General features: G+C 39.2%; 1 long non-coding RNA gene across 4 annotated transcripts in view; it reads right to left on the minus strand.

Moving 5' to 3' along the window:
- LOC309814079 overlaps positions 1 to 20,545 on the minus strand; it is a 182,518-nt gene that overhangs the window by 10,220 nt on the left and 151,753 nt on the right. For all 4 annotated transcript variants that reach the window (XR_014295603.1, XR_014295604.1, XR_014295605.1 and 1 more), the window contains one exon: positions 913 to 1,006. This is a non-coding gene — a long non-coding RNA (uncharacterized lncRNA). The remainder of the gene's footprint in view (positions 1 to 912; positions 1,007 to 20,545) is intronic.

Genomic DNA, 20,545 nt, shown 5'->3' on the forward strand with positions numbered 1-20,545 from the left:
CCAACTAATGTTCCTTATATACCAGTGAAGGCCACAATTTGTGGCTAAGTACTGTGGTTCAAGATTATAGAAAGCTCAGGGGAAAACTGTCCACTTATTTTTTGATTAAGACTGCATAAGCAAATAAAATCCCAAGTTTTTTATATGACTTTGATTATAAAAATTAGGAAAATCATTGATTGTTACTTCAACAAGTGTTGTTTGCTTTTTTTTTTAATTTTTTAAATTTATTTTTGGCTGCATTGGGTCTTCATTGCAGTGTGGAGGCTTCTCATTGCAGTGACCTATCTTGTTGTGGAGCACAGGTTCTAGGCATGTGGGCTTCAGTAGTTGTGGCTCACGGGCTCTAGAGCGCAGGCTCAGTAGTTGTTGCGCTCAGGCCGAATTGCTCTGTGGCATATGGGATCTTCCGGGACCAGGGCTTGAACCTGTGTTCCCTGCATTGGCAGGTGGATTCTTATCCACTGCGCCACCAGGGAAGTCCCTGTTTGCTTTTTTTAAAAAGTCTCTCAAATCGTGGGAGAACTAATTTTTTAAAGTTCTTGGTGGTCTAGGCCTTTCTGGAGAGTCACTGATTTAGCCCAATCCCTTAAATTTTACAAATCTGGAAACTGAGCTCCAGAGAGTGTAAGTGACCTTCCAAAGCCCATCCAGCATATAAAGGCACACTTAGGATGAATGATCACATCCTAAAACACAGAATTTCCCTCTAAATGCATAGATAGTTTATCTCATCAATATGTTAAGGAGATAATGCATAACCCAGAATCTCTGTCAACAGTCGAGTATAGCATTCCAACAAACATAAATCAAGATCTGTTGTATTCAGAACTGTGCAAGATTCATCAGAAACCACAAAGATGAGTTCTACACAATCCTTGACTTTAGGACCTTAGATTTAACAGCACTTACCTTCATTCTCTTGTTTAACCCTCACAACAGTTCTATCGGGGTAAATGCCACATTATTCCCATTTTGTAGATGAGAAAGTCCTGTTGCTGGTAACCTGCAAAACAGTGATTCAGAGTCTGATGCCTTTGTTGCTGCCATATACTGCACAGGTATTTTAAGAATTTAGAGAAAGAAAAGATTAATTCTGGTTGGGAGATTTGTATAAGGCTTCTTGGAGAATGTGGCATTTTTAAAATTAAAATATGGTTGATGTAGGATGTTTTGTTACTTTCAGGTGTACAGCAAAGTGATTCAGTTATTCAGATTCTTATATATATATATATATATTCTTTTTCAGAATCCTTCCCATATAGGTTATGACAAGAGGTTGAATATAGTTACCTGTGCTATACAGTAAATCCTTGTTGTTTATCTGTTTTATATATAGTAATTTGTATCTGTTAATCCCAAGCTCCTAATTTATCCCTACCCCCCTTTCCTCTTTGGTAACCATAAATTTGTTTCCTATGTCTGTGAGTCTTTTTCTGTTTTGTAAATAAGTTCATTTGTATCACTTTTTAAGGAGGATCTGGAATTTGAAGCATGTGATAGATTTCAATAAAAAGGGATTCAACAAAAAGACTGTCCAAGGTAGAGGGAACCAAAGAGCAAGAGAAGAAAAATGAAAAGAAAATTCTAGACCGAGTACTTGGAGGATAGTCAGGTTATAGAGGACCCTGAATGCCATTCCAGGACTTCAGCGATTCCCAAGAGGTGTTCCACAGAGCACAGTGTCTGAAGGCTGTTAATGGGGATTAAACATGGTGTTGGATGACCAAACGGGTCTGGGAAGTACTGGATTAAAAAGGTTCGACAGATTCTTTACTGTAGGACTGCCCAGAGTCTTGAATAGGCTAAGATAAATTATGAACATCCAAGAAGAGGATAAAATTCATAGCATTTCCCAGATTTATTCGATCACAGAATATCCATTTTATCATTTTTTTTCCTTTCTTAAAAAGCATCTGACAGATTACTGAACCTTAGGAAAATTGACCTGACAGTAGTGGGAAAGGCTTCCTAAGAGGGAAGATGAGATGGAGATGAGACCAGGTAGGAGGCCAGGGTAAGAATCATGATTACCTGAAGGTGAGGGTGAGTCCTAGACCTGGGAATAAAAATTCACAAATTTTTGTGTAAGACTGGAATGGCCCCTCGGGTCACATGATGTCAGGGGACCACGGCTTTCTGCACCTCTCCCTGCCCTCTCATCCACATACACAAATTGACCTGTCTTTGGATTGTGAGCTGTCTCCAGAGAATAGGCATAACCTAGGACAAGACACTATTTGTATCACCTCACACCAGTCAGAATGGCCATCATCAAAAAGTCTACAGACAATAAATGCTGGAGGGATGTGGAGAAAAGGGAACCCCCCTACACTGTTGGTGGGAATGTAAATTGGTACAGGCACTATGGCGAACAGAATGGAGGTTCCTGAAAAAACTAAAAATAGAACTACCGTATGATCCAGCAATCCCACTCCTAGGCATATACCCGGAGAAAACCATAATTCAAAAAGATACATGCACCCCAGTATTCATTGCAGCACTATTTACAATAGGCAGGACATGGAATCAACCTAAGTGTCTATCAACAGAGGAATGGATAAAGAAGGTGTTGTACATATATACAATGGAATATTACTCAACCATAAAAAGAATGAAATAATGCCATTTGCAGCAACATGGATGGACCTAGAGATTATCATACTGAATGAAGTAAGTCAGGCAGAGAAAGACAAATATCATAGGATATCATTCATATGTGGAATCTAGTTTTTTTTTAAATGATATAAACTTATTTACAAAACAGCAACAGGCTCACAGATTTCTAAAACAAACTTATGGTTACCAAAGGGGAAAGGTGGGGAGGGAGGGATAAATTAGGAGTTTGGGATTAACATATACACACTACTATATATAAATTAGCCAACAAGGACCTACTGTATAGGTCAGGGAACTCTACTCAATATTCTATAATAACCTATATGGGAAAAGAATCTGAAAAAAGAATGAATATATGTATATGTATAACTGAATCACTTTGCTGTACACCTGAAACACAACATTGTAAATCAACTATACTCCAATAGATTTTTTTTTTTTAAAGACACTATTTGACAATTCCCAGAGAGAGGGACTCCAATAGGTGCTGAGCTTTCAGCAGTTGAGGATAATAAGAACCTCAGTCCTCATCCGGGAAATCTGGGCAGCTTACCCTGGCACCCATCACACTCTCCATTTCTTTGTCCTTCAACATTTACAACAATGACATGTTTCTCCCATGTCGCATGCAGTCGATGATTGTGTCTGTGTTTTGTTTTGTTGGCTATTATGAAAGAGTGGTGTATTTGCATAAAGAGAGCATGTGTTGACAAGAAATAGATCTATTGCTTTAAATTCATCTTGCAAGTGGTTTTCATCGAAATAGCAGGAAACTAATGTCGTTTTAAAACTTTATTAAAATCATCTGGATATACTCAGCCTAATAAAAACAGAGTACACGGCTGCTGGACTTCCTGTAGCTTTAGATATGGAGCAAAAAGAGGCTTAAGTGATATCCTACATTTGAAATTGTGTAGAAAGATATGTTATTGGCCTAAGAAAATATGTCCCTTATGAAGTAGATTCACAACTAGCATCCCTGCTCCATTTCTGTTTGCATGACTTTTTAGTGTCTCTGGCATTCAGTCCTACTTGGCCTCTTCATTCTCTGTGTGTTTATATACATCAGTGCTGTTTTACTGAGGCTGCTGCCTTGTCTTGTTCAGTCTAAGACATTTCACTTCTCCACTTAAGAAAGGTCAATTCTGAAGTGAACCTTTAGAAAGAGCTGTATCACCCGAAGCTTCAGAATCATTTCGATTTTCTCTTCCGAAGAGGCAAGTTGACCCTTCATCATAATTGAATTCTATTTAATCTAGCTATTTTCATGATTAATTACAAATGGGAACTCTGGTCGGGATGGGGCAGCCATGTTTAATAAGGTCACTCAGGTGGCCAGGCCACTTTCTAGGGCATTGTGCTCTTTTACTAACTTTTGGCAAAAAAGCGTCAAATAACTTGCGCCCTGTTGTTGAGTTATTTTAGAAAAAATGCCACCAGTGTTCATTAAAGATGTAAATGCCTATAAATTCACATAAACACGTGCCTTCCCCCTATCCAAATCCATCATGCAACCGCAATTACATTTGATTCTAGGGCTTTGAAATGCAAAGGAAAACACTGAACGCTGTGAGGTAAAACTCTTCTGCAATGGGGAACTAGGATGAAGTCTTGAATAGCATTACTCCAGCCAACATACACAAGCTTAACATTACTTTTTGAACCTATGGCCACGTGCATTAAAGATGAATATTTTGCCTGTGAAAAATTAATGTCCCAGAGCCCTTGCAACCATTGTTTCTTTGTGAAATGGAGTATGCAAAATGTCTTTTAAAAAGGCAACCTTTTGGTGAATAGATTGCTTCTCCTCTTTCGGTTTGTGCTACTAGTTGGAAAGGCCCCTAAAGGAGCATTAAACAAATGAGCCAATAGTTATACAAGAGCCTGAGACCAGAGTCATGGAAACCTGGAGGTGGATGGAACCAGTGAGCGAGACCAATTTTCGTCCGTGTGTGAAAAAAATAAAATGTCTCTTTCTCTTCTTTCATTTTCTTGATCTTTTAAAAATGTAAAGGCTCTGCTTTTTTTTTGTTGGTTAACAGATCGAGGTTTAAACAAAGAAGGCTCCTTTGGAAGGCCCAAGTAAGAAGTGCCAAGCTGAAGAGGAGGGAGCTGGCCTGGGAGCTCTGTGAGTTATCAGGTAAATGTTATGTCTGGAGTAGAAACTAAGATAACCAAGCCTCAAGGGGCCCTGGATCAATTTAATTTTGATAAATGACCAGTTTGGTAAATATTATTTACATGACTCCACAAGTCAGGTCTGTTTCTGTTCCATTCAAGTTTGAACAACCCACATCTTCGGCTGTGGAAATAGCTTCTCAAGTAATCCCCACGGGCCAGCTTTCCCCACTGTTAACTCACAATTAGGAGGATAATTAGTAATGAGGGTGCTTGGCTTTTGAACTAAAAATGAAAACATGAAGAAACAGCTCAGTAATCTAGATTTGAAGCAATTCTTGAACCACGAGACCTCCATATTCCCAACAGTCTACAAAGGTGGTGGTATTACTTTTAAATTTTTGTATCTGCTTTTAAAAAATGACATTCTTAAATATTACAGGATTTAAAAAGAAAAAAAAATTTCAAGCATAGTCCTATCCCTTTAACACGCTATTTTTATCTATCTGCATTTTCCTCCACTCTTTATCCATATGTTATACGTTTATTGAGTCATTCACTCCTTCATTCTGCAAGTGTTTATTAAGCACTTAATATGTATCAATTAGAGGTTTAGGCCAGAGATCAACAAATATTTTCTGTATTGGGCCACACAGTAATAAATTTAGGTTTTGAAGGCCACCCAGTCTCTGTCACAACTACTCAAGTCAGGTGTTGTAGGGCCAAAGACAATGTGTAAACAAATAGGTCTGGTGGTGTTCCAATAAAACTTTATTTACAAAACAGGCAGTAAGTCGGATTTGGCCAGCTGGCCACAGTTTGCCAAACTCTCCCATAACACGATGGTGTCCAAGAGATGAACAAAATAGACAAAGTCCCACTGAACAAACACTGTAATTGGGGGAGGCAAATAATAAATAGCAAACAAATGCTTTCAGTGAATAAATGGTACAGTGAAGGAAACTATCCCATATTTTACTTAATCCTTCCTCTGTTTTGTGTATTTAGCTAAATCTTATTGATGAGCATGCAAATGAAGGAAACAAAGAAATCAAGGTGTCCATCTGATAATAAACTTTTTCTAAATCCTTTGTTTCTGCTTTGGGCAGACAGGAATTTTAAGTTAGGAAAAATGCACGGGTAAGGAAGGTGAACGTAAAGAGTGTTTGCCTTGTGGTAAGAAATTTTTTTTAGCTTTAGGCACCCAGCTTTCTGGGTAACACTGAAAATCAGGGTCTAGAAGTCTAGATTGTTCTGAAGAAAGGGAACAGACGAATGGGAACCTCATACTTCCTGCTCAGGGCCTGTGTTTTGCCAGCAGGCAGCAACCCCTCACGATTTAGTTGATTAAGGAACAAGATAGCTCAAGAAGGATGCTCACGTTCAAATCCATCAAGCACTGATTGTAATTAGCACAGTGCATGCAAAGCACAGTACATGACCCTACATTATTGGGAGGATATACTGATGCATATGACAAATCCCCTGCTTCCCAGGTGGAGACGGGCACCTGAGGGATAGGACAGATTCAAGGCCAAGGTATCAAGTGATAGTGTATATGGGAGGTCAACCCTTACTCCCCTCATGTTCAGCATAGAGGAAGAGCTTTAAACCCCGTGCCCCAGGAAGGGAATGCATAGGAAATATGTATTCCATTTTCTTTCAGAATACTTTCTCCTCCTTTGTTCTTCCCCTTGGGAAGAACAGTAACCTCTCTGGTGGATGGGATTGGAGAAGCGTGGGGTACAGCGTTTTCTGTATTCTTTTTTCAGATACTGGTCATGACAAACATGTATTAGGGTTTCTGTGTGCCAGACACCAACACTTTCATTTCTTTACTCCTTACAACAGTCCTATGAGGTAGTACTTTATCATTCCCATCTTCTATGATGAGGAGTCATAGAAACTCTGAGAGACTTGCATGGCTGCTTGGCTGATGAATGGTACAGCCAGGTTTACTCACTCAAACGAACTCCAGGATCCCTGCTCTCAATTTCTCTGCTCTGTGGTTCCCTGGAGGAGCGCGAGTGTTCTGTTTACTTCTTCCATGATATAAGCATCTCTGAGTCAGGGCCAGGTCCCAGCCTTGCTCAAACCCTCTGTGTCTCTGATGGAGGGCACAAGAGCAATTTTGCTGTGCAGATATGCAGGTTTCCTTGAGTTAGGTATACTGATCACTAGATTTGGCAGAAGTGAGCAGAAAAGCCAATCATGTTCTTGAATTCAGCAATATAAAGCTGATACTTTCACTTCTCTTGGTTTAACTCCTGCATCTCTTTTCTCAAAAGTTGGTGCCCAACTTAGAGGAAAAAGGATGATTAATTCTCATCCCAGACTCCCAACCTAAGTATGAATAATAGCAGTAGTAAAAAGTAACCAGAAACAATTACGATATAGCAGGCATTGTGCTCAGTGCTTTAGATATGTGTCATCTTTTTGCATCTTCACCACAATCCCAAATAAGTAGGTACTCCACGTTATGGAATAGAAAAGAGGGATTAAATTTTAGGTTGTCAAATAGGTTTCTGATGAATAAAAGGGTAATTAGTATTTTATTGGCTATATGACATATTAATAGGCAAACCCAACCCTTGATTGCAGTGGGCTTTGACGTTAACATCAAATAATTCGGCTCTTCACAGACTCACTCACGATAGTTGATGTTTTATATTGTCTGAGAGTACTCAGAGGTCAAAATAATGCAGCGGTTCTGGTCAAGAAATAGCAGAATGAGGGTAGGTTAAGACATTTCACTTGATAACCTCTTTCATCTGTTTACTTCTTCCCACCATTTTTGCCATTGCCCTAGACAAGCCACCATCCTTTCTCACTTGTGCTACCAAAGAGTCCTCATATTGTCAACCACATATATTCTTGTCCGTGTCAAATGTCTTCTCCATATGCACAAGCATGGCCTTACTACAGGTCATTCTCCTGCATAGGACTTCTAATGTTTTCCAGTTTTCCTTAGAATGAAGACCAAAATTCTCAACACATCCTTCAAAACTCTATAAAGTTTGGCCCCCAACTGCCTCTCCAGTCCCATCTCCTCCATCTCCCATGTTTGCACTCCAGCCACACTGGTCTGGTTCCGTTCCTTGGCTATCCCATACTCCTTCCTGACCTAATTTGTTGTTGTTGTTGTTCTCTCTTACTGAAACATCCTTCCCTAACCTGGTTTTCACATCCGTAAACAAACGTACCCTTCATGTTTCAACTTAAATGTTGTTTCCTCTGAATTTCTTCCCTGGCAGCCCAGAGTATTAGGTCTCCCTGTTAGAGGTCCGTAAGCTATCCTGTCCCTATACTTCTAGGACTTATCTCAGTTTATATTCATTTGGTTTTTCTAGTTACTCTTCTTTTGTCTGACTTCATCTAAAGTAAAGCTTCATGGGGGCACAATCCAAGTCTGTCTTTCTCACTGCTCTATTCTCAGTGCCAAGCACGGCGTCTGGCACATACTCACCCAGTATATGTTGTTGAGTCGGTGTCACCTAATATGGCTGTGCAGCCTGTGTCCTGTCCAGCTCCAAGGGCACTATACACATAGACAATGATATCATTGGTGCTCCCTGGAAATGTACACACAGCAACCCTATACTGAATGGAAGAATGAATAAATGAATAAGTAAATGGATGAGTAAATGAAACCTTTGGTACAGAATTGCCTTATTGAAGAAAATGAAACCTTTGGTACAGAATTGCCTATGTTTAATGTCCAGTATTTCCTAAAAACCATAAAATCCCACGTGGTTTATATATGCCTTGCATATATGTCACACTGAAGCAGTTATTTTGGCATCTTATGTGTTACAAATGAGATCTCTTTTGCCCTTATTGTAATTCTGTGTACACTTGTTCATAATCTTGAACTTGGTCCACAACCCTCCAGGTGCCAATATAAAGTCCCACTTTGGCTTTTTAGTGGTACAGGGACCTCATTTTTGACTTGCAGGTGAGAAAGACCTGAAGCTGCATTCCATTTGTGAGTTGAAGTACATTTTTAATATAGTATTTTTATTCAGTGGGGCCCCTGAGTAATATCTGCAATGTATTATAATATTTTGGTAAAATATATACAATGATCAGGGGAAGAAAAGAGTGTCATCCAAAAGAAGGTTATAGATCACAGTGCTGAGAGCCAGATTACCTGGCACAGGGGACTTCTGATAACTCAGTGTCTGTTGGAAATAATAAATCTTAGCCGTGTTGCCCATATCCAAATCTTGCCACACATTTACATTCTGTTTGTGACTCCAGGCTTCCCTACAGCAGAAATTGAGCCATGGTTATTACTGATACAGTTTATTAATAAACTTTAAAAGGGTAGCAGCTTAAAAAATAAAATGGGAATTTGGGTTGGGTGAATCGTGATTGCTTAGGACCAAGAATTGCTACTTCACCCCCAATACTGCCATCATTTCACCTTGTAATTCACATCCCTGCATTCCCCAGAGGCTCTAAGCTCCACATGTCTTGAATTTGTTTTAGGATCTAACTTACCCACACCTGCCTTGCCCATACAGAGTTTGCGGGTCTTGATATTCATGGGATGACTGAATGAAATTATTAAACCAAATGGTTTCATTAAACCAGACTTGGTTAAAATTCCACACTGCTTCAAAAACATCACTTCATTGGCTTTTCAAACTAAGAACAGAACATCAGCTTGGGCAAGTTTCTCCCTGGGACTTAACCCTTGAGATGGTAGATGCTTTGATGCATCACCCAGAACGCCGTCAGGAATGAAGGACTTACTCTCTGAACTACTGGGAGTGCAGCCAGAAGGCAACCCTTGGTGGTTTGGCCCCCTTTGGGAAAAGACTACTGAGGAGAGCTGCCTCGCTCTTCCGGGGGCATCCTTGGCCAATAGCTGGTCAACTCCAGCTTGTAAAGGCTGGGCTCCCTTCTTCCCCTTTGGAGGCCAGTCCTGCAGAGCCGCCTCAGCTCCAGAACTTCCCATGGGGTCAGCCGAGGCCTTTGCTGAGAATACATCCCATCGTCTCCCTCTACCCCATCTTCCTTGCGTTCCACTCCCGTTCACAGGTGTTGATCTCAAGACCACTCTAATAATCTCCTCAGTACTAGTATTTGTCCCAGAGTTAGCTTCCCACAGAGCACAACCTACAACCCATGCCTGTAGGTTTCAAAGAATTAAATACAAAGGAATCAATTCAAGGACTCCCCCCCCCCCCATTAGAGCAGTCTCATAACAAATGACATTATCATCTGAGCAAGTGACTGGGTCTTGGTAGCAGCTGCAGCAGAGGGCTGGATTCACACTATTCATACAACAGAAACACTCTCATAGCTTGGAGTAACCGGCAGTGTGGTCCTTCAACGCATGGGAATGCTGCTCCCAAAACAACACTAGGAATTTAGGAAATTATGGTGGTGGAGCAAACACACACTTAATTAAGGGCAGTGTCAGAGTTCTTGCATTTTTTAATTGACCTCCAGAAAACTATTTTTCTTTAATGCCTGGTGGTTGTTTTTTCATATCTAATTCTCCAAAATGTGCACTAACAAGAAAACACTTGAAGAAATTTCCAAGATCTAGAGGATCAAAAAATCTTACATTTTCCCTAATAACTATTATAACAAATATAATTCTTGATGATACTCTAGTATAATTATATTTAATAATATAACTATTGATGAGGCTCTTGCCTAGGAGTCGGCGAACTACAGATTGTCAGAGAAACCCAGCCCACCATGGGCAGAATTTGGCCACATCCATTCATTAAGAGATTGTTTCTGTTTGCTTTCACGCTACAATGGCAGAGTTGAGTAGTTGGGACAGAAACTGCGTGGCCCACAAAATCTAATATTTTTTATAATTTGGCTCTTCGCAGAAAGACTTCTGACTTCTGCTCTCATGTAGTAACATTTAGTGATCCCAATATAGTATTAAATGAAATAAGAAAATGTTGTTGAAGAGAAGTAACACTATGTGTACATGTACACACACAAACACACACACACACACAGAGTTATCTCTGGTCATTGAGATTAGAGGTGAATTTTTGTATTTTCTTCTTTTTGCTTTTTTGTATTTTCCACAGGAAACATGCATTGTTTTTTTAATAAGAGAAATAATAAATGCTATTCAGTGTGTAATTTGTGCTTTTTCTTCAAAACCATTTAGAATTTTATTAGCTAGCTGTCTATAAAAAATAAAGTTATTTGTCTAAAGTCCGGTTAGAAAGCAGCTCTGAATGTTTGTGTACTGAAGGATTTGTTTCATAATACTACTCCATGTCTAAGGAAAATATGTAAACAATGCAATGTAGAGAAGCTTGTCCAGCTACTGGATTAAGCATCCAGTTGGCCATGAGAAGCTTAAAAAAAAAACCACTACCAACAACCCTGGGTTATTTTGTGACAGCTGGCTCCATTTGGTAAGCTTATACACATTGTGCTAAGAAATATGGTTTATTCACCTTCTGGTTTGTAATGCTTTTTAAGTTCTCCCATCAGTTTTCTTCTGCATTTCAAGAAGAAAATACCAAAAAAGCTTCTATTTTCCAAAACCAGGCCATTTCTGGACTATAAAAATAACACAGTGGTCCTTATAGTAATATAGCTAACCATTTTTAAGCAATTTTTGTAATAAATAACAAGGCTCAAGTTCAGTGCTATTTATCAGCATCCTCTTAACAAACAGATGAGAAATACTCTCTCAGCCTGTTTTCAGATGAGGAAACTGATCCTCAGGCAGGTTGAGTAGGTGGCCAAAGGCTCACCAGCCTAACACATGGCTTAGCCAAAAGTCCAGAGGTCAAGCCACCTCTCTCTGACTCTAGAATTCTGAGTCCTTGCTAACAAAGCTGTGTGGTCTTCTGACCATCTGCATGTTCCAAAACATCATATAACCCCAGCACCCATCTCTGTGGAAACATATAGTTGGCACTCAAAAAATATCTGTAGAATGACCAAAAGACTGTGCTCTTCAGTCCATTAAATAAGGACTAGCACAAGGAAGTAGGAGTTGTAGCATTAAGAAGTATTGGGAGGACTTCCCTGGTGGCGCAGTGGTTAAGAATCCGCCTGCCAGTGCAGGGGACACAGGTTTGAGCCCTGGTCTGGGAAGATCCCACATGTCGTGGAGCAACTAAGCCCATGTGCCACAACTACTGAGCCTGTGCTCTAGAGCCCGTGAGCCATAACTACTGAAGCCCTCACGCCTAGAGCTGGCTCTGCAACAAGAGAAGCCACTGCAATGAGACACCCACGCACTGCAGCGAAGAATAGCCCCTGCTCACCACAACTAGAGAAAGCCTGTGTGCAGCATTGAAGACCCATTGCAGCCAAAAAAATAGAATAAAATAAACCATTAAAAAAATATATATATTAAATATATATATATGTATTAAAAAATACTGGGAGATCATGATTTTCATTTATCAAATTATTTGGGGACAGTATTTTCAGAGTTGGTATAAAGAACTAGCAGACTACTTCTATGCAATAGTAGAACACTTCTTATTGGAAATAATTTCAGGAAACTATTTTTGTATAAACATAAGTCCAAATTGATTTCTTTATTCAAAGATTAAATTTTGTATGGAAGTTATATTTGCTTAATGTGATATGATATTACATATCAGTGTTACGTAGAAAAATATCAGAATATGATTTATATTTTCATTTTCTTCCACTCTTAGGCATTCTTAGAGTACTGTGTCTTTGCTCACTGGAAACCTGGGGCTTTTGTTTATTTATTTATTTTTTAACTATTTGAATTAAAGCAAGTATTACTGTATTTCTGGGCCTGTGTAGATGCTGAAGAACCTGTATATTCACAATGCATCCTTTCCTCTTACTAAAAACAGAATGGATCTTTGAGATTTTGAAATTAATATCACTTAGTCACACCAAAAGAGAAGTCAATTATTGCCAAATCTATTTTCTAAATAAAATTATGCATTTTGCATCCTTCTATTATGTAGTAATATTGATATAAAGAGAAAATAAAATCTGGGTTTGGAACTAATATTTTAAAGTGGACAATTTCCCCTCAAGTTGTGGCAATTTGCTGCAATATGTAGTAATATATTACTATATTTTAATCAGTGAATATATAGTAATATAGTAATTGGTGACTATATAATAATTATATGGTAACTATATATGGTCAATTAAAATAGAATATAGTATTTTTAAACCCTTAAAAATGCCACCAAAGTGTGTACTTTATCATCTCCATTTGACAGAAGAGAAACCTAAGGTTCAGAGAAATCAAGAAACTTACCCAAGATCACATAGCCAATAAAAGAGCAAAGTTGGGCTGTGAATTCAAGTGTATAAGACTCTAGGGCAGAGTTTCTCAACCTCAGCACTATTGACATTTTGGACTGGATCATCCTTTGTCATAGGGGGCTGTCCTGGGCATTGTAGGATATTTAGCAGGATCCTTGGCCTCTACTCATTAGATGCCAGCAGCACCTCCCTCCCAACAAGTTGTAACAACCCAAAATATCTCCAGACATTGTCAAATTTACCCTGGGGAGGCAAAATCACCCCTGGTTTAGAAACACTGCCCTAAAGCTCCTGTCTTAAATGCTATGCTTTTCTGCCTGCCTTTCAGTTTAGGTCAAGATCACCCTTCCAGAATGGGCCCCTAGCAAGCTTGTCATAGTCCATGCATGTCTGGGCCTCAGCCAATTTAGTTTCTCCCTCATTTTACATAGGAAGGAAATGCCAGGTGCCCACAATCTGGAGTGGTTTGGGATATGTACCCAAAGCTAAAATTAATTTAAAAAAATAATGAATCCCCCTGTTCTCATTACCAGAAATTTGAGCCAGAACTGGATCCATGTGCTTGGGGATGAGGTTGTAAAAAAGGGACAGGAATAGGAAGAGTTATTGAAGCTCAGAGTACTCATTATTTCACTTAGAATTAATTTGATGAAGAACTAGAATAAGAATTGCAAAGTCATCAAAGATGATGGCTTTTCCTTTATGACCCTTGGCACCAGAACAAAGAGCCTATTTTTGTGGGTTTTGGGGTTTCCAGAATAAAGGGAATAAAATGTTTAGGTAATGTTTGGATGGTTTAGAGACTGTATGTACATTAGTGATAGGTCAATTAATATCTGCACAGTTCAAAGAGGCAATTATTTTAATTTATAAATCACTTCAGAGGTAGAGAGCTGCCATCCATTTATGTAGTTTTTACAAATAAGAGTGCTCATTGTTATGTGTTTGTGTCTGTGCATTTCTACCCATGTCATTCTATCTGGCCTGAATTTTCCGACCAGATCACATACCTCTGTGATTATGTATTTGTCTCTAGAGCACTGCCAAATACATAAAGCATTGTATCTGCAATCTGACCCTTGGCTGAGACCACCCTCTTTTCCGAGTTTTCACTGTGCTAAGAGGTACCACCACGCACAATGTTGCTTCCAGAAAAGGACTTCTTACATTACCCTCTAAATGGCAGAGTCTGGGAGCTAAGCCTCCCGGCGGGTGGGTGGGGGGGGGGCGGGGGTGGGTGGGGGGTGTTTACAAAGCCTCTTGGTAATCATTCAAAAAGGAGAGAGGGCCAAAGTGATTTCTGGGCATGGTGGGCTTATCGGACACTTTGACAGTTGATGAAAAGTTCCCAAGTGGCAACACAGATATTTCCTTTAAAACCATGTCATAAGCATCCCTTTATTTTGTCTTGTTTTTTACAATTACTGAGTGACAGCAAAGTACCAAGCATAGTGCTCAGTTCTAGAGGAATAAGAGTATGTAAGACAGATACAGTCTGATGGGGGAGGCAAACTAGGAAGCTGGGCTAAGAGTCTGATGATTGCGATAATTGGTAAAGTGTAAGGTACTGGAGAAGGTGTGGTGGTTGGAGAAGCTTCCAGAAGGAAGGAAGTAACTCTCCTTCAAAGCTGAATAAGTATTAGTCTGGTGAACTGGAGCAGGGGATGTTCCAGGCAGAGGGGTGAGAAATGGAGAAAAGGCCCAAAGGCAAGAGAGAACATGGTAATTTCAGGAAACCAAACTAAAAATGGTTGGTGTCTGGAAAGGAAGAAAAGTGACGGGCAAGCAATGAAGCTCGAGATCTGAGCTCAGATAGGATTGCAAAATATTTTCCTAGTCATGTTAAAGAGTTGACTTTATCCTAAGGGCATTTGCATGTAATGGTAATGCTTTAAGCTGGGGAATGATATGGTCAGATTAAGAAAACCAACAGGAGGAGACAGGAATGGCTTGGGAAGAGTAGAGAGGTTTGATAGTACGTCAGGGGAGATAGTACATCGGTAGGCCCAAGAACTGGAAAGAAGAAACTTATAGATGATGTTTAATGGAAATAAGAGAATTTAGTGACGACTAAAAAAGATCTAGGTAATAATAAATTCACTTCATAACCCTTCCCATTATATATACTCCTTCCCTTTTAACTCTGTGTACTTCTATTGCAAAAAAAAAGGACAATTATATAATTTATATTTATGCCTTCAGTTTCATTAATAAAAAATTACAAGTATTTATTGAGCATTTCTTAAATGTCTGGCATCATTCTAGGTACTGAAGAAACTACTGCAGACCAGAGATCATTTCTACCTTCAGCAAGTTTCATTTTAGTGATGGAGATGACAGTAACAGGAAATCAAACCAGTTATTCAGACAGCAGTCAGTACTGTGAAGATGAGGAATTACAAGGTCATGTAAAAGGTCATGCCCGGTAGAAAGAAAAGGCGCTGAGAAGGTGATGTTTCCTTTCAGACCTTTCAGAGCAAAGAGGAGCCAACCCTGAGAAGGCCAGTGGAGCAGGCATCCCCGTGGAGGGACCATTACTGGCCCTGAGATGGAAGTGATCACGACCTTCTGGGGAAGCGGAAAGCCAGTGGATGCACAGCACGGAGGGCCGTGGGAGCCATGGTAAGGTGCTTGGATACTATTCTGAGGGCAGTTTAGACCTTGGAATCAGTCTCTTTTTTAATTTAATTAATTGTATTGAAGTATAGTTGATTTACAATGTTGTGTTAATTTCTGCTGTACAGCAAAGTGATTCAGTTACATATATATACACATATATATGAGAAAGAATATATATACTTATACATTCTTACATACATATATTCTTTTTCATATTCTTTTCCATTATGGTTTATCACAGGGTACTGAATATAGTCCCCTGTACTATTCAGTAAGACCTCGTTGTTTATCCATTCTGTATATAACAGTTTGCATCTGCTAATCCCAAACTCCCAATTCATCCCTCCCCTCCCCTCCCCTCTCCCTCTCCCTCGGCAGCCACAAGTCTGTTCTCTATGTCTGTGAGTATGTTTGTTTCGTAGCTAAGTTCATTTGTGTCATATTTTATATTCCACGTATAAGTGATATCACATGGTATTTGTTTTCTCTTTCTGACTTATTTCACTTAGTATGATAATCCCTAAGGCCATCTATGTTGCTGCAAATAGCATTATTTCATTCTTTTTTATGGCCAAGTAGTATTCTATAGTATGTATGTGTATATATATACATATATGTATATATACATATATATGTGTGTGTGTGTGTAATATATATACCACATCTTCTTTATCCATTCATCTGTCATTGGACATTTAGGTTGTTTCCGTTGTCTTGGCTTTTGTAGATAGTGCTGCTATGAACGTTGGGGTACATGTATCTTTTCAAATTAGAATTTTGTCTAGATATATGCCCAGGAGTGGGATCGCTGGATCATATGGTAATTCTGTTTTTAGTTTTTTAAGAAACCTCCATACTGCTTTCCATCAGGGCTGCACCAATTTACATTCCCACCAACAGTGTAGGAATGTTGCCTTTTCTTGGAGTCAGTCCCTTTTATGACTGGACATTGTTAAATCCATTCCAGCGTTTGGAATAAATAGTCCTTCTTGGAACTGTGGCCCATCCCAGGATTCACTGATGAAAATGTTTTATTATGAGATTTCTACTTTCTACCTTGGGATGATATCCCTTTCAGTGCAATGCACTTTGTGGAGAAAACAGATCAGATAGCCTAGGTATAGAACCTTCCCTGGTGCAATGATTATTTATGTCCAAAGATCAGGCTGCTGGACACTGACCAGTTGTCAAGCCCTTTCTTGAAGGAAGAACAAAACAATACTGCACACATTCCCATTGCTCCGCTTAGAGAGAACACATCCCACGTGAGTGGGATTTCTTCTCTGTGCTGGCCAGCTGCCTCGTCAATAATTAATTCAGTTCCTTAATCACAGGAAAAGTGTTTAGGAAGCTGAAGTAATGAGGAGAGGACCATCATCAGGAACGTGTGTGTTCCGAGGACTCCCTACACGTTGCCAACTTTCCTCCTGCCCCAGCACAGAATGATGGCAAAGGAGTGAATTTACCGGCAGACAGATGTGGATGTGTATGCTCACAGGGTTCCTCTCCCTACAGGTTCTGTGGCCTCGGTTTCCCGGCTCTGTAAAATGGAAATAACACTTGGCTCATAGGACTATGATGATAGGAAATTCTTTAGTCTTCGTAGAGTAGATTTTTTCTTGTTTACCTGGCGGCTTTGCTTCATTTGGGCTCCACTTTTTTTTAAAAGCAGAATATCAGGCTTTATAGCCTGCCAGCAAAGCATTGATATTTCTTTTGCAGCCACCATCTTTGACTGGAAATGAGAGCAGAATGTTATTAACTTGACTTCATTTTATCATCACCAAAGGGTGGCAGTTAATCAACGTGCTATTTATAAAGAAAACCTTGAGATTCTCTTTCTGATGAAAGACTTACCTAAAGGCTATGGTTTGTTATTGAAGTAATATCAGTGCCTAGTAAAATTTAAAAATACAAAACAAGATGAGGGTTGGAGGAGAGGGAGAATTCGGGGAGAAGTTAAATTATATTTGGCTCACATCCCTAACAAGGTACATCATATTGTTATGAAAAGCTTAGCATGGTATCACAAAACTTTTGTGAATGTACCATTAAATTATTTTTTGTATTCTAATGGCATCATTTCAATCCCATTAAAATGGAGAACGTTTGCTGCTGTGACAGATATGATAATAGCTTTCTGCTGTGAACGGCGTTCATTTTTAAACTTTTCAAAGAGTTGTTTTTTGGGAGGGGGTACACTTCAGCATAATACTTTCCATCTTTTCCTTCTAAAGTTAATGTTTAATGGCAGCTAATCTCAGTAAACAGAGGCAATGGGAGGCCATGTGATGTTGAAAGAACTATAGAAAAGGACTTGCTTTGTAATTAACTGCTAACACTTCATGAATGGAAATATAGTTGCACAGATGACATCTGGGCTCTGGAATTAGACCAGGATTCCACTCCCAATTCTAACCCTTACAGCTGTATGACCTCAGGACAAGTTAAATATTATCTCTAAGCCTCAGTTTCCTTATCTGTAAAATGGAGATAATAACAATAGTATTTGCCTGGCAAGTTGTAATTAAATTTAAATCTATAAGCCTCATAACAAGACTTAAAATGGTACCAGGTACATAGTAAGAGCTCAAAAAACAGTAACCATTGTTAACATTAATTAACTGTGTTATTCTGAGCAGGTTGCTTTAGTAACCCAGATTTTAAGTTTCTCACTTGTAAAATAGAGGGTTTGAGCTACCATCAGTGTTTCCCAAATTTAATCATTCGAACACAGCCTTCATAGTTTTTGCCATATTGGGAGAAAATATCCATGAAATGTAGCCCTGAAAAGAATAAAGCCATATACACATATATTCAGTATATCTGTGTAAATCTGTAAATTGAAAACAAATCTGTAATTTAATATAGGTGCATTGGTTTTAATTTAATAGCATAAGATATCATAATACCCATCTTTCCAATGTGATATTGTAGAAGGTGTTGTCACTGAAGGCTTGACCCATTTATGAGCACATCAGGGCATCATATCTGTACCAAATGGATTACCAGTACCTTCTATATTTTAGGCTTATCTAGAGCAATAGTACCTTGTTATCTTTTTGTTTCAAATGTGCATTAAGATAGACACATGTGAAACCGGTAAGTACAGTGGCTGAGAGCACAGACCTGGGATCTAGACAACCTAGGTTCAAATCCCAGTTCTGCTGTTTGCTAGCTTTGTGATGATGGGCAAGCCATTTAACATCTCTGTGCTCAGATTCCTCATCTGTAACATCAAAATAATAAGAACATTTACTTCTGACTGTTACTGTGATATCTTAGGTAAATTAATAATGTAAAGTGCTTAGAACACTGCCTGGTAACAGCATCTAGTTAACGAACTTTGCCTACCAACATAGGCAAATGTCGCACTTCAACAAACAGTGTCTTGGATCACCTTTATTTTGCACTGTGGTTCTGAAGTCTTTAAGGAGTTCAGAAAGCAAACTGGGTCCTCACACTTGGAGTAGACCCCTGATGCCTCTGGCTCAGATTTTTCCTTCTATAAAATTATTATAGTGCTATCTCCTTCTAGGTACTTCCTAAAAATTGGTAAGGTCTAGGATGGGTAATGGGCTTGTATTTGAATAGTTTTAAATCCCCCAACACTTGACAGTAGAAGAGCCTATTGTTAACTGGCGACCTGTGATTCTTTATCCTGAGCAGAGGATCAATGTAAGAACCAAATGTTGGTTGGTGACTCTCCACTGCTTAAGCAAAACCAAAGGGAAAAGAAAGCCATTTCTCTCACTATGGCTTTTCTGCCAACAACATTGAAGAAAATGAAACATGACGTGAATTCCATATGTCCAAATATATTACTATTCCATTTGGTTGTAAAAATATGTCTCTCTGGCCTACCGTATTTTTTTTAACATCTTTATTGGAGTATAATTGCTATATGATGTTGTGTTAGTTTCTGCTGTATAACAAAGTGAATCAGCTATACGTATACACATATCCCCATATCTCCTCCCTCTTGCGTCTCCCTCCCACCCTCCCTATCCCACCCCTCTAGGTGGTCACAAAGCACTGAGCTGATGATCTCCCTGTGCAATGTGGCTGCTTCCCACTAGCTGACTATTTTACGTTTGGTAGTGTATATATGTCCATGCCAGTCTCTCAGTTCATCCCAGCTTACCCTTCCCCCCTCCCCATGTCCTCAAGTCCATTCTCTATGTCTGTGTCTTTATTCCTGTCCTGCCCCTAGGTTCTTCAGAAGAATTTTTTTTTTTTAGGTTCCATATATATGTGTTAGCATACGGTATTTTGTTTTTCTCTTTCTGACTTACTTCACTCTGTATTACAGACTCTAGGTCCAGCCACCTCACTACAAATAGCTCAATTTCATTTATTTTTATGGTTGAGTCATATTCCATTGTATCTATGTGCCACATCTTCTTTATCCATTCATCTGTCGATGGACACTTAGGTTGCTTCCATGTCCTGGCTATTGTAAATAGAGCTGCAGTGAATATTGTGGTACCTGACTCTTTGAATTATGGTTTTCTCAAGGTATATTGGCTTACCGTATTTGAAACCCAAATCATTTATATCTCAGCCTCAAATCCTTCCTCTAAATCTTTACGGACATGCAACATGATGACATCCAAAATAAGCATGATTCATTGAAAAATGTGAGATTTCTGTCTAAAAAGAAGCTCCACGAGGATAAGGGAGCCTCTGTGCTCAGAGATGGGAAGTAAAATACGCAGACGGGGTTAGTGTGGCAAATAGATCCCAGCCTTTGGATGTATCGGGAGAAACTCAAGGGGACAAATCAAATGTTTAAATTACTCAAGTAGAATTATTGTGTGTTTAAGTATTATGTCTCAGATGAGAAAGGTTTTGTGGTAATTACGCTATCAGATACACTACAGCCAGTTTTAATAGGCCACAGAGAGCCCCTGTACCTTTCAGCTTG

The sequence above is a fragment of the Mesoplodon mirus genome (genome assembly GCF_964341445.2).
Source record: "Mesoplodon mirus genome assembly, chromosome: 12".
NCBI lineage: Eukaryota > Metazoa > Chordata > Mammalia > Artiodactyla > Ziphiidae > Mesoplodon > Mesoplodon mirus.